The sequence below is a fragment of the Notamacropus eugenii genome, chromosome 6, assembly GCF_028372415.1.
Source record: "Notamacropus eugenii isolate mMacEug1 chromosome 6, mMacEug1.pri_v2, whole genome shotgun sequence".
NCBI classification, from domain to species: Eukaryota; Metazoa; Chordata; class Mammalia; order Diprotodontia; family Macropodidae; genus Notamacropus; species Notamacropus eugenii.
This window is the reverse complement of record NC_092877.1, coordinates 111,920,453-111,933,569: the sequence shown is the minus strand read 5'-3', so window position 1 is coordinate 111,933,569 and position 13,117 is coordinate 111,920,453. Positions and strand designations below refer to the sequence as shown.

At 36.6% G+C, this 13,117-nt stretch overlaps 1 long non-coding RNA gene across 1 annotated transcript; it reads right to left on the bottom strand.

Annotated features, from left to right (window-relative positions):
• Positions 1-713: 713 nt before the first annotated feature.
• Positions 714-12,320, bottom strand: LOC140511683 (uncharacterized). The gene is made up of 3 exons (XR_011969628.1): positions 12,199-12,320; positions 10,418-10,546; positions 714-1,161 (listed from the first exon to the last, which is right to left on the bottom strand). It is a non-coding gene; the product is annotated as an uncharacterized lncRNA (long non-coding RNA).
• Between the last annotated feature and the right edge of the window lie 797 nt (positions 12,321-13,117).

Here is a 13,117-nt window from a genome sequence, read left to right as displayed (position 1 = left end):
AAAACAGCTGAAAGGAAAAATACAAAATGTCAAAGTGATATTAAGATGACAATTGCTCAAGCCAAATATTTGTCTAAGTAAAAGAGACAAAGCACTAAAGAAGACATCCTAAGATATTTGAAGAGAAAAAGAAAAGTTAACTTGTGTTGTGTAATGGACAAGTCACAGGGACTTGGATTGTAAAATAAATACCCTGGGTAGATTGGGGATGAGTGGAAGGGAGGGAGCAAGATTTGAGCAGAGCCATGGGCAGAAAAACCTCATACTGGCTTAAATCATAATGCATAAGGCAGAGCCCCACATTTTCACCTGGAAGCTGAGAGCACATAAATGGAGATGAATCGGGGCAGTAGTTACTTGGTATAATTGTGTGCTCTTGGTTCAAAACCTTCCCAGAAATAAGCTACTTTCATAAAGTTTAATTTACATCTTTGTTGCTGCCCAGATTTCCTTTTGTTTTATATTTCTGACTCAAAGTTAATAAAAATCACTTTCTCTCAACATTCTGATCACTTCATCACAAATTGGTTCTTCGTTAGAATTAAATTCAAACAGTAGCACATCCCTTTTTCAGGTTTAGTGGGGGTAGTTTATGGTTTCTCAGATGGATCAAATTGGGAACAAAGGAGAAAGATAAGGATGAGAAGGAAGAGAATAGAAAATAATCTAGACACAGAGAGAAGAGAGAGGAGTCACTTTTCAAAGTGAACAGGTTTTATAAATTAAGGATCTTTAATAACAAAGGTATGTAGATCTACAAATTTTGAAGAGGAATTGTCAAAGTCCATGGACAACTAGTTGGGAAGCAATGTTCTACAGTTACAGTTTGCTAAATGGACCTTTACTAGTCTGGATGACCTAATGGAAAACATCCATTAACTAATATGACCAAGTTCAAGATGGCTAAGTACAGCTCTGGCATTTCTCATGAATAGTAGTCTCAAAACATAATCTAGCTGATGAGTAGCAATAATTTTGTTTTCAATGTGTTGAGTGGAAAAGCTATTTAATGCCCTGTGCCCTCTAGGTCTTAACTCTATGGGATGATTCCTACTAAATATCTTGCTGACAGGTCACCATCATGATGTAAGTCTTCTTTGCTCTCATGTTTTTTCTTCTCTGCATCTTCAAAAATGTTTCATCATCTTGTTTTCTTTCTAACTGTGGAAATAGTGACACAATTTAATTACATGCTTATCAAGAAGTTACATAAGAAAAACTGTTAGAAGCAGCCATGCTGCTGGGTTATTCATAGACATTCTATATGTAAATATATATATACATATATATATATATATACATATATATATATACATATATATATATATACATATATATATATATACATGTATATATATATACATATATATATATATATATATATATATACATAGAGAGAGAGAGAGATCTATATATATAGCCACATACCTATACACACATATACATACAAACACATACCTATGTATACACATGCATGTGTATATGTATATTTGTGTTATATATGTATATATGTGTGTATATATGAAACATAATTTTTAAAGACTGGATCTACATAAATAAAAAAGAAAAACCATCGTGATCCAAACAGAACTTGTATCATTTCAAGTGACAAGGGAGTCTCTTGAATCTAATTAACTTATATATACATATGTGTGTGTGAATATATTACACATACATCATGGTACAATTTGAGATTCTAAATGCTTTTTACTATTTTGAGTCATTAACATAACACTCAGTCTCATTATTTTACTCCCTAGCCTGATAGCCTAATTTCTTGAATTCATATGGTAGTATACTCATTTTTTTAACATCAATATGTACGTTGTTTGACATAAATTTGGAAATAGCTAGGGAAGAAGAAAAAAATAAATTAGGCTGTAACAAAATATACACTATTAACAAGGATTTATGGGTTAGGCAAGGCAGGGCTAGAATCCTCCTTCTATAAGTTGGGCTGAGCAAATTTCAGTGATACAAAGCCATCAAGCCTAGTTTCTTTGGTAGCTAGGAGACTGGTTCCTCTTCTCTCATTTAAGTACCATTAAACATACAAGTGGCCCCATAGATTAAGTATATGCCCAATTATTTACTGGGATAGCACAAAGGAAATGGGACATTATAGAAATTAGGTATTATTTTAATAACAGCAAACCTTTATATTTCCATAATACCATTAAGACTTACAAAGAACTTTGACTCATCAGTCCTCTGAGAATAAACTGGCTATGCAAGTATTATTATCCTTATTTTACAGATGTTGTTTTGTTGTTCAGTCATGTCCAAATTTTCCTGACCCCATGTACCATAGTACTCCAGGTTCCTCTGTCCTCCACTGTCTCTCAAAGTCTGTCCAAGTTCATGTTGATTGTTCCCATGAAACTATCTATCCATCTCATCTTCTGCCATTACTTTTTCCTTTTGTCTTTAACCTTTTCCAACATCAGGACCTTTTCCAATGAGTCCTGTCTTTTCATTATGTGATCAAAGTATTTAAGCTTCAGCTTCAGTCCTTGACTTGCCAGTGAATAGTCTGAATTTTTTTTCCTTTAAGTATTGAATGATTTGACTTTCTTACTGTCCAAGAGTCTCTCCAAATTCTTCTCCAGCATCAAAATTTGAAAGTATTAATTCTGCTGCACTCAGCTTTCCTTATAGTCCAACTCTCATAGTCATACATTGCTACTAAAAAAACCCAACTTCGACAATACAGACCTTTGTCAGCAAGATATCTTTGCAATTTAGCATGCCCAGATTTGTTATGGCTTTCCTTTCAAGGAGCAAGTGTCTTTTAATTTCGTGGCCACAGTCACCATCTGCAGTGATCTTTGAGTCCAAGAATATAAAATCTGACACTACTTTCATTTCTTCTCCCTATATTTTCCAGGAAGTGATGGGATCAGTTGCCAAGATCTTAGTTTTTTGATCTTAACCTTCAAGCCAGCTTTTATTCTCTGCCCTTTTACCCTCATCAAGAAGCTTCTTATTTCTTCTTCATTTTCTGCCATCAGAGTGGTATTGTCTCCCTATATGAGACTAGAGATATTTTTTCCTGGCAGCCTTAATTTCAGTTTTTGATTCATCCAGTCTGGCATTTTACATAATATGCTTTGCACAGAAGTAAATAAAAAAAGGTGACAATATGTACCTTTGTCACATTCCTTTCCCAACATTAAACCAATCAATTGTTCCATATTCAGCTCTAACTGTTGCTTCTTGCCAACATACATACTCCTCAGGAGATAAGTAAAATAACCTGGTACTCCCATCTCTTTGAGAGCTTTTTTTGCCACATTTTTTTTTTGTGATCCTCATACTCAAAGGCTTTATTGTAGTCAATGAAGCAGTAATAGATCTTCCCATCCCCAAACTCCCTTGCTTCCTCCATAATCCAGTGAATGTTGGCAATTTGTTCTCTAGTTCGGATAACATTTCTTTACTGATCAAGTTTGCTCTTTCTCATCAACCAAATTGTTCGTGTGATGACACTTGTAGAAGTAGAAAAATAATTTTGTAAAAATACAAAAGTAAATGGTATTATTAAAAAAATGATGCTGGTCAACCCAAGGAGAAAGTATATTCAAATGTAAAGATTTACTAGGGAAATATTCCTAAATTATACAAATTAGGAGTGGTCTCTGTGGAATGAATGAAATGGGTTATGCTCTAAAGATCATAATTCAAAGGATCTCCTATTATATTTACATGGAGGTTACTCCTCTGTTACTTCCATAGAGAAGGGGCCAGCCATCTTCATCAGTGTCAAACAACTCCAACTCATAGGTCATGTAAACCAGTCTAGTTGAAGTAGCAAAGCAACTTTAAGGAGAGAGTGAAGTCAACATGTGCCAGGCAAGTCAAAACCATCTCCTGGTACCATTCCCTGTAAGACTGTATTGGAAACTGCCTAGAATCTATAACCCAAGGTTCTTGGGAATTGTAAAGTGATTAACCCAGTGCCTGCAGCCCTCATCCTGGGAAGTAATGCTTTGGAGATACACCCTGGCAAATTATTTCTGGAATTACTATACCATAATTCCTGAGAAACCAGCAAAGAAAGTGCTTGTCACCATCATCCTTGGCACTGTCAATGGTTCAGCATCAGAAACTGATATGATTTTATCAGTGAAAAATCACATTTACTTCTGTTGTGCTGCTATACCTTAAGAATTGTGGGACATTTCCATCTGAGTTAAAGTTGAAACCTTTCAGGTGCGTTATCTCTCCCATTAGAATGTGAGTTCCTTCAGAGCAGAGACTGTCTTAATGTTCTGTTTGTATCCCTGCTGCTTGACCCAGTGTTTTGCACATAGTAAATGTTTAATAACTACTTTATTCATTCATTAATTCCTTGAGGCAGATTGTAACTCCTTTATGACCAATAATTTCTTCTGTTTCCATGGAATCCAAATTTTAAAAACAAATAAATAAAAATCACCACTTGGAAGATGCACTTCTGATAACAACTTAAGTAGAATACTCAGATGATAGAACATTTTTCTCATGCTGGATACATGCTCAGATTTCTTTCCGCTTTGGTAAGACCTGCCAACAATTATATATTGCTACATTATGATAAGGCCTCAAAACAGAGTTTTTAAAGATTATTGAACAATGAATATTTAATTACTAGCACAATGTTTCAAAGCTCAGGTTTAGGGACAGGCATATGCATTTATAAACAGATAAAATTCATTTAAAAAGTAACTACACTATTCAGAAACTATATACTAAAAGTTCTTTAAATGAATTTAAACTTTTGAATTTTGTTTATATTGCTAATTCACCTAGGAAAATCTTTTATCATAGGTAGAGAAAAATTCAACATGACCCATAATGATTAATGCAATATTTTGAATTGCTGAATTTGGAATTTATGATGTTGTACTGAGCATGAATTTTATGGCCTTATTACAAATCACATTCTCCACTAATTGAAGAATGCAGTCTTATTCAATGGAATGAGGATAGGATACAAATAATATGAGTCATTGCTGCCTTTGAGTCTGTCCTTCAGGTTATTTTATTTTTTCAAATTAAATGTTTTAACTTAAGTAGACATCTAGCATAATGTGAATACCTCAAAACCTAGATACAGGCAGGTGTCCTTAACTATGTTAATGCACAAATGTTCCAAACACATTTTTTTTTTTTTAAACATCTTGGCTCTACTTTATTCACCATCTTTTGCTAGAATAAGACCAGAGTGGAATCTAATTTCAAAATTAGTTTTCATATTACTTACACAGTTCTCTTCTATTAATTCGAGTGGCAAGCAGTAAACCTGTATATGTGTGTAAGTACACACACATATGTACACATATACATGCATACATATATCTGTGTGTATGTATATATATATATATATATATATGAATGCATGCATGCATACATACACACATACTATACATAAATATAGAGGTATCCCCTCCATCTTGTCCTGACCCCTTTTGGATATTCCTCTCCCTTCCCAAAACAGGACATTCTCAATGTCTTAATGTAGTTTAAAGCTTTTAAAGCTTAAACTTAATGCTGTTAAAGTTTAAAACTGCACAACACTTCAGGGACACCCTGTATCCCTGTCTGAAAATTTTCAGCTTCTTAATTAGTGCCCATTTTATAGTGATATAAGAAATGGAAAAATGATCAGAAGCATCCGAGTAAAGTCCAATCTCGCTCTATAAAACAACTGACCTTTCTGTGCTGCTTTCTCTGTGTCCTCAAAATCACCTCACCCAAGACCTTGTTTCAGAGGTATCCTTCACAAGTCTTGAGATCTGGTTGTTTTCTAGTCCAAGCAGTAACTATAATGCTAATGTGTCTTTGCTGTCCCCCCCCCTCTCCCTCATCTTGATAAATGTCTATAATTAGATGGTTTCCTGGTGTGAGGTAAAATACACCCATCATAAAGGGCAATTGCTCCCAACATTAATACATTAATAGCCAGGTCACTTTTTCTGTGGATGTGTCATCTCAAAAAAAAAAAAAAAAAAAGACGTGGTAGCCTGGGTCAATCACTTTCTTATTAAAAGTCTAAAGTGTGTGAGTGTGTGTGTGTGTGTGTGTGTGTGTGTGTGACAGTCCTGATCAATGAAAAACGAGGCACGTTGATTGCTTCATTTAGACCATATTAAAATCAGTAAATCATTTAGATTTTGTTACCTACTGCACAGTGAATTTATCAATAAACATTTGTGAAGTACTCGCTATATACTGTGCTATGTGAAGGGGATACAAAAAGAGGCAAAATAGAAATCCTGCTCTCAAGGAACTTACAGTTTAATGGGGCAGAAAACATATGCACAAATATGTAAAAAGCATGCATATACAGGATCAATAGGAAACAGTTAACCGAAGGCACTGGAATTGAGCTGTTGGAGAAGATTTCCTGTGGAAGGCAGGATTTTAGTGGAGATTCAGATGAAGCCAGGGAGGTCAGTTGTTGGAGTAGAGGAGGGAGAACATTTTAGGCAGTGGGGATAGCCAGAGAGAATACTTGGAGCCCAGGGATGAAGAATCTTATTTATGGAACAGCAAGGAGGCAAATGTCACTAGATAGAAGAAGACCTATCTGGAAGTAAGGTATAAAAAGACTGGAGAGGTAGGTGTGGTTGTGAAGGGCATTTTGTATTTGCTACTGATGGCATTAGGAAACCACTGGACTTTAAGGAGATGACGTGATCAGACCTGCATTTTAGAAAACAAACAAACAAACAAGGAAACACTTTAATGACTCAACAGAGGATGAACTGAAGTGGGGAGAAACTGGAGGTAGGCAAACTCATCATATGCTATTGCAATAATCCAAATGTTAGGTAATAAACATCTACACTAGCCTGGTGGTACTGTCAGAGGCATGTTCAAAAGATGTTTCCAAGGTGAAATTGATAGCTCTTGGTAACAGCTTGGCTATGGGCAGTAAGACATAGTGAGGTGTCCAGGATCCAGTTTGAGGGACTGGAAGTATGATTTTGCCCTCTAGGGCAGGTGGGGTTGAGTATTTTGGGGGAACGATAATGAGTTCTGTTTTGGATATATTGGACATCAAATTTGAAATGCCTGAAAGGCAGCTGGAGATATGAGATTGGAGGTTGGCATAGAGATCGAGGAAGGATAGGTAGATATGAGAATCATCAGGATAGAGAAGGTAAATATCCTTGGGAGTTGATGAGATCAGGAAATGAAGTAACATAGAAGAGAGGGACCATGACAGAACTCTAAGAGATAGCTACTATTAGATAACATGATCTGAAAGAGTATCCAGCAAAGGAGACAGAAAAGAACTGGTCAGACAGGCAAGAAGAAAACCAGGAGAGAGTAATCCAGAAAACTCCCATAGAAGAGATTGTCAAGAAGGAGAGAGTGATCAACAGTACTACAGGCTGCAGAAAGATAAAAGAGAATGAAGAGTGAGACAAGGTCGTGGAACTTGGCAACGAAGATATCACTAATGACTCTAGAAAGAACAGTTTTTGGGGAAAGATAAGACTAGGACCTAGATTGTAAAAGCTTAAGAAAAGAGTGAGAAGAGCAAAAGTGGAGGCAGCTATTGTAGATGATCTCTGAGAAGTTAACAACAAAAGGTAGATGATATATAGGGTAATAGTGTGGGTGGAAGGAACAAGTGAGGGTTTTTTTGTTTGTTTTTAGGATAGGGAGACATAGGTTTGTTTTTTGTCAGTAGGGAATGAGTCAGAGAGAGAGAAAAATTGAAAATAAGTGAAATATGGGGATGAAAGAGGAGCATCCTGTTGGAGGAAATGGGATGGAACAGGATAACTTTAATAAGTAGAGAGGTTAGCCTTGGAAAGGCAGAAGGCCACTTCATTATGTGAGACAGATGTGAAGAAGGAGAAAGTAGCAGAAAGAACCTGAGTTATAGGACATGAAGAAGGAAGAAAAGGGAATTCACAGTGAAAGCTTCATTCTCTAACCCTTTAACTTTTTTCTGTGGCATTTTTTGAAATGACGAATCTTAAATTTGGTAATTTATTGTAAATTTGTGAGTTTTTTCCTGCATTGAAATTTTCATGATGCAATATTGCATTATGTAACTGTATAGTATCCTGTTGTAAACAAGTCATTACACACACACACACACACACACACACACACACACACACACACACACACACACACACTCATTCCTGCCATTGCATGAACTTCCTGACAACTTGCTACACATTCACCTGCTAACACTTACTTGTTAAGTTCTGTTGAGGGACTTGATCACTGATTGGTTATAACTTGAATTTTGTGTGTTCATTTGGCTGAAATTGGTTGACCTAATAGCTTATGAAAGCTGAGTAGACTAAGGTTTTGCGGGAGTAGATTGAAGGAGAATCTATGTGTTGAAGTTCCCTAGCATGAGGACAAGAGTTAGGAAAAAGTAAAGAATTGTGAACCAAATATAGAACTCACTGAGGAAGAAAGGGGAGTGGTCTAGGGTCTACAGACAACAGCTACCAGTATTTGGGTGGTAGAGATGATTAACATGAACCTCAAAGGAAGAAAGGCTACTTGTTGATGGAGGAAGGGGAAGAACCTTGAAGTGGCAATTGGGAGCAAGAAGCATTCCACTTCCCTTGCCTCTAGGAGAATGAATAAGTTCAAGAGAATTAATGAAGGTACAGGTAGTACTAAAAAAGGGTTGCCCTGGGGGCTGTGTCATCAGGGGGAAGCTAGTTTCCTTCAAGAGCTAGTAGATGGAAGGGGTGGGAGAAGAAAAGAGTTTAGATGAAGAGAAACTTGTACACTATAGAACAGGTGCTCCAGAGAGTGTATTGGAAGGACTGGGTGGAGTCAAGAAACTTTTGAGTGGGAGGGTTGAGGGGGATGGGAAATGGTTTTTAGATGATGATCCACAGGAGTTCCTAGTAAGTGGCATATGAAGAGTATGACCAGGTGTCAGAATATTCATTACTGAATCAAGTGCCCTATTCCTCTCCTCTCAGAAGGCAGGTACAACAGGAGATGGGAGGTTTAAATTATAAGGGAGGGTTGCTGTTTTTTTTTTTTTTTTAGTTTATTTTTTTGCATTGGAGGCTCTTCTCATCCCATTTAAGAGAATGTGTTGTCACTTGCAGGTGGAAGATGCCTTTTAATGGTACAGAGGGAAGTGGTTGATTTGGGGCAGTTAGAAGATGCCTGGCCCAGTTCGTTGTAGTTTTTCCTCATTTGACCTAGCAAGGATGGAAGGCTCAGGGTGCAAACACACTCACAGTCCAAGGTCTTCTCACCTGAAGAGGCTGGCCATGAGGCAGCAGCTACAGGAAATGGGATGTCAGCACTGTTACAGGCACTGCAAGTCAGTCAGATAATGAGCACTTATTAAGTGCTTACTATGAGTAAGCCACTTTGCTAAAAACTAGGGATACAAAGAAAAGCAAAAACGCAAACAACTTGCAAACAATGCTATATGTACATAATATATGCAGTGCATATAGAAACTAAAAAGAAATATTGGAAAGGGTTACAGGATCATACGTTTAGACTTGAAAGTGACCTTAGAAGGGCTGAATCTACCCCCACCCCCAAAGCCCAAAGCCAGATAGCAAATTGAGCCATAGATTGGTTAAGTAACTTGCTCTGGATTTCCCAACTAATCAGCATCTAAGAAGGATTTGAATCCAGATCCGACTGATTTCAGACACATTGTTCTATCTTTTATACCACAAAGTCCCTTACCTAAAACAGCTAGGCTTCAGAGAAAATGAGAAAAATGCACATGAAGCAATTTTTCCACAATTTAGTAAAATTGAGCGCCTAATTATATGTCCCTTCTCATCTGAATGTTCAATGACACAGAAAATTCTCAGAAACAGTCTGTTAAATCCACAACAGTTAAAGCGAGTTCAGATTTATAGTATTTACTACTAAAATATGAAGAAATAAGAAAGTTACTTAGTATTCCTATTCCAATAGGGAGACACCAAAATTCATTAATATTATTGTTCTTTTCCCGAGTTACCAGCAAACAACATAAACAATGTAAACTTCTTTCTAATTGTTGCTCCCTGACTCCCCAACCTCTCATGGTCTCTACAGTTGCAGAGAATTATGTAGAGGAGCCTGGATTTATCTGAGTACTGAACATACGTAGTTCCAACTAAAGCTAATTAGTTTCCTGAATTTATACAACCCAAGTCCAAATCCTTGCTTGGATTCCTGCCCTTATGTACATCAAGTCACTTCCCATTCTCCTCTGACCCTATGATGTTGGTAAATGTGAGGCATTATCCTTGTATCTGTCCTTCAGACATCAGCCACACCCTCAATTCAGTTGTTTTTTATTGAAATTTGCATAGTCTTACACATGCCCATTCAACCTTCAGTGTTTTGGCAATTAAAATCTGATTTCATCTACCTATCATTACCTAGGTTCTTTTATCTTGGGTTCAAGTTCTGGCTGTTTTACCTGTATTCCACTGGTACTCCACTCTTGTCCCTCTTGTAGCTATCCTTCCATACTTTCCGCCATGTAGATGTCTGTTAGTTTCTAAGATAATCAATTTTGTTTTTTTCCTGTCCCATCTCCTCCTGTAGTCTAGAGATGATATTTTTAAAATTTCACATTATTAACATGAAACAAAGAACAGGATATGCCCTCTTGCTTCCATTCTGATTGTGGGCCATTCTTTTCTTACATTAGGCCTTAGGGTAGAAGAGATAGATAATTAGAAAGATGGTTAATCAGGAAACAGAGAGAGAGAGAGGGAGGGAGGGAGGGAGGAGGGAGAGAAAGAGAGACAGAGAGAGAGAGAGAAGAGAGAGACAGAGAGGAGAGAGACAGAGAGGAGAGAGACAGAGAGGAGAGAGACAGAGAGGAGAGAGACAGAGAGGAGAGAGACAGAGAGGAGAGAGACAGAGAGGAGAGAGACAGAGAGGAGAGAGACAGAGAGGAGAGAGAATTTATTGAATACTAAATCTGTTAAACGCTACGTGCATTTATTAAACATTATAATGTTCTAGACATTTTGCTAAGTACTAAGAATACATATACGATAAAGAAAAAATCATCTTCACCTTTAAGAGACTTCCATGCTAATAGAGAAAGGGAACACATTAACAATTGTAGAAAGTTGGTGTGAGGGCTCGAAAACTTCTTTGGTGTCATGGTAGGGAGATGGCTTAGGTGATATGGAGGGTCTGGGCCTTAGTACGCTAAGGCAAAAGCTCATTTACTAGAGTCTTGGTTTCCAGGGACTATGTCCAAGACTGAGGTAGAAGGAAGCTGAGGATGATAGCTAGAGGACAAATGTCATGGGATAGTACTGACTGAGAAGTGGTTTGGATTAACTTCAGTCCCAGCAAGATAATGTAAAAGCTCAGCATTTCTTTTTTCTCTGAGGCATAATCATCATCACTATCCTAATAATAAATAAAATTAAATTACATATTATTCTAAATAATAAGAAAAAGAAAATATTAATATTAGTATATCTAGTTACTAGCTTTTGGACAGGTTGTTATAAATTAAGTGACATCTCAGGAATAGAAATCTCTAGTCTTCAGATGCAAGTCCTAGATACTATTCATATTGCAACAATTCAAGCTGATGGTAACTGAAGGCTAAGAAGTTTGAGTTAATCAATAGTTTGTGTCAAATGGCCTGGATGTTTGGGTTTTCAGTAGGGTTGTTAAAATGATACCTGCCCAGACCTAAGAAATGTTGATGTGGGTGAATGACTCCAGAAGACTTTCATCAGTTTTCAGCGTGATAGTCATCTGATCCAAGGTTCCCATACATAGTATGATTTGAAGGACTCTTCATACTATATTTATAGGTCATTTCCTAGGTAGAGAATGGCTAGGAGTCCAAACAGAACATACCCTTACCATACCATGAGAGTCTCTATTTAGACTTTAAAATTGTGTTTGAGATAATCTACGGTGCAAATGAAATTAAGAAAAGAAATTTAAAGTAAGAGGGTAGAGGTTTTAGGGCTGTAGTCTACAAGGGAGTATGTCAGTTTATCACTTGCAACAAAGAAGGGGGAAAACATTTACTTAAATAAGCATCTTTTTCCATGTTCCTATGTTATTCTAATAAAATATTTTGCTGCAAACTTATTCGAAGCCATAACTGAGCACTGCAACTTTATAATGCCCATAAAATCTATTAAGTAATATTTCTGTCTCTAAGTCTTCTTTAACCTAAGCCCTTCAGAAAAATGAGTTGCTTTTTTCTAAACTTACCTTCTTCTCAAGACACTTAGCTCAGCAACCTCTGAGTCCACTAGACGTTGACTTTAAAGTTACTTCCTTCAGCTCCACCATTAACAATATTGGCAAATGAAAGCTTATATAAACACCTGAATAATGCATCTTGTATAGTCATTAGTTTACAAGTTACAGGTGTCCAGCTATCAATCAGCTTTCACTCTTTGCAAATCCTTCTTTAGCTTCTGAGCTTATCATGGGTATCTCTCCTTGATCAGAAGGATATGCAGAATACATATGCCTCACATTTTGTAATGTATTATATGTGCTTTTGAAAAACAATTCATATCTCTCACAGTGTTTAAACTGATTCCTAATTTTTACACAACTTCTTTCTGGTGACTATAAATTCAGGAATTCTTATGTAATCATTCTCTATTTTACGTTATATTTATATCTAAATTTTTAATAGTATATTATTCATATGGTCATAATATCTAAGTTATAGAGGACCTTGGAGGTTTTCTATTTCAACTTGACACCAAATCTGGTCCTATGTGGGCTACCCGTAACTATCATTCAAAATGAAATCTATTTGACAATCATATGAAAATATTTGAATGAATCTATCATCTCATTGATTTGGGTAATCCTTTCACTAGTACAGACCATAGCTCAATCTTGTCTGTCATGCCTTTCAAACTCCTTCATATCATCCTAAAACCTCCAATTTTCCTTTCCACATGCTAGGGGCATATTGTATCCCTTTGTGTGGATACACATTTGCTATCTTCCTGACTAGGTCCCTTATGCACTGTATCACTAATTCATTGTGGGAAGAGAGGGTGTCATAGTAAACCTGGAGTCAAGAAGACTTGAATTCAAATCCTTCCTCAGACATATACTTGCTTCATGACCCTGGGTAGTCACTTTTATCTCTCATTTTCAGGTTTCT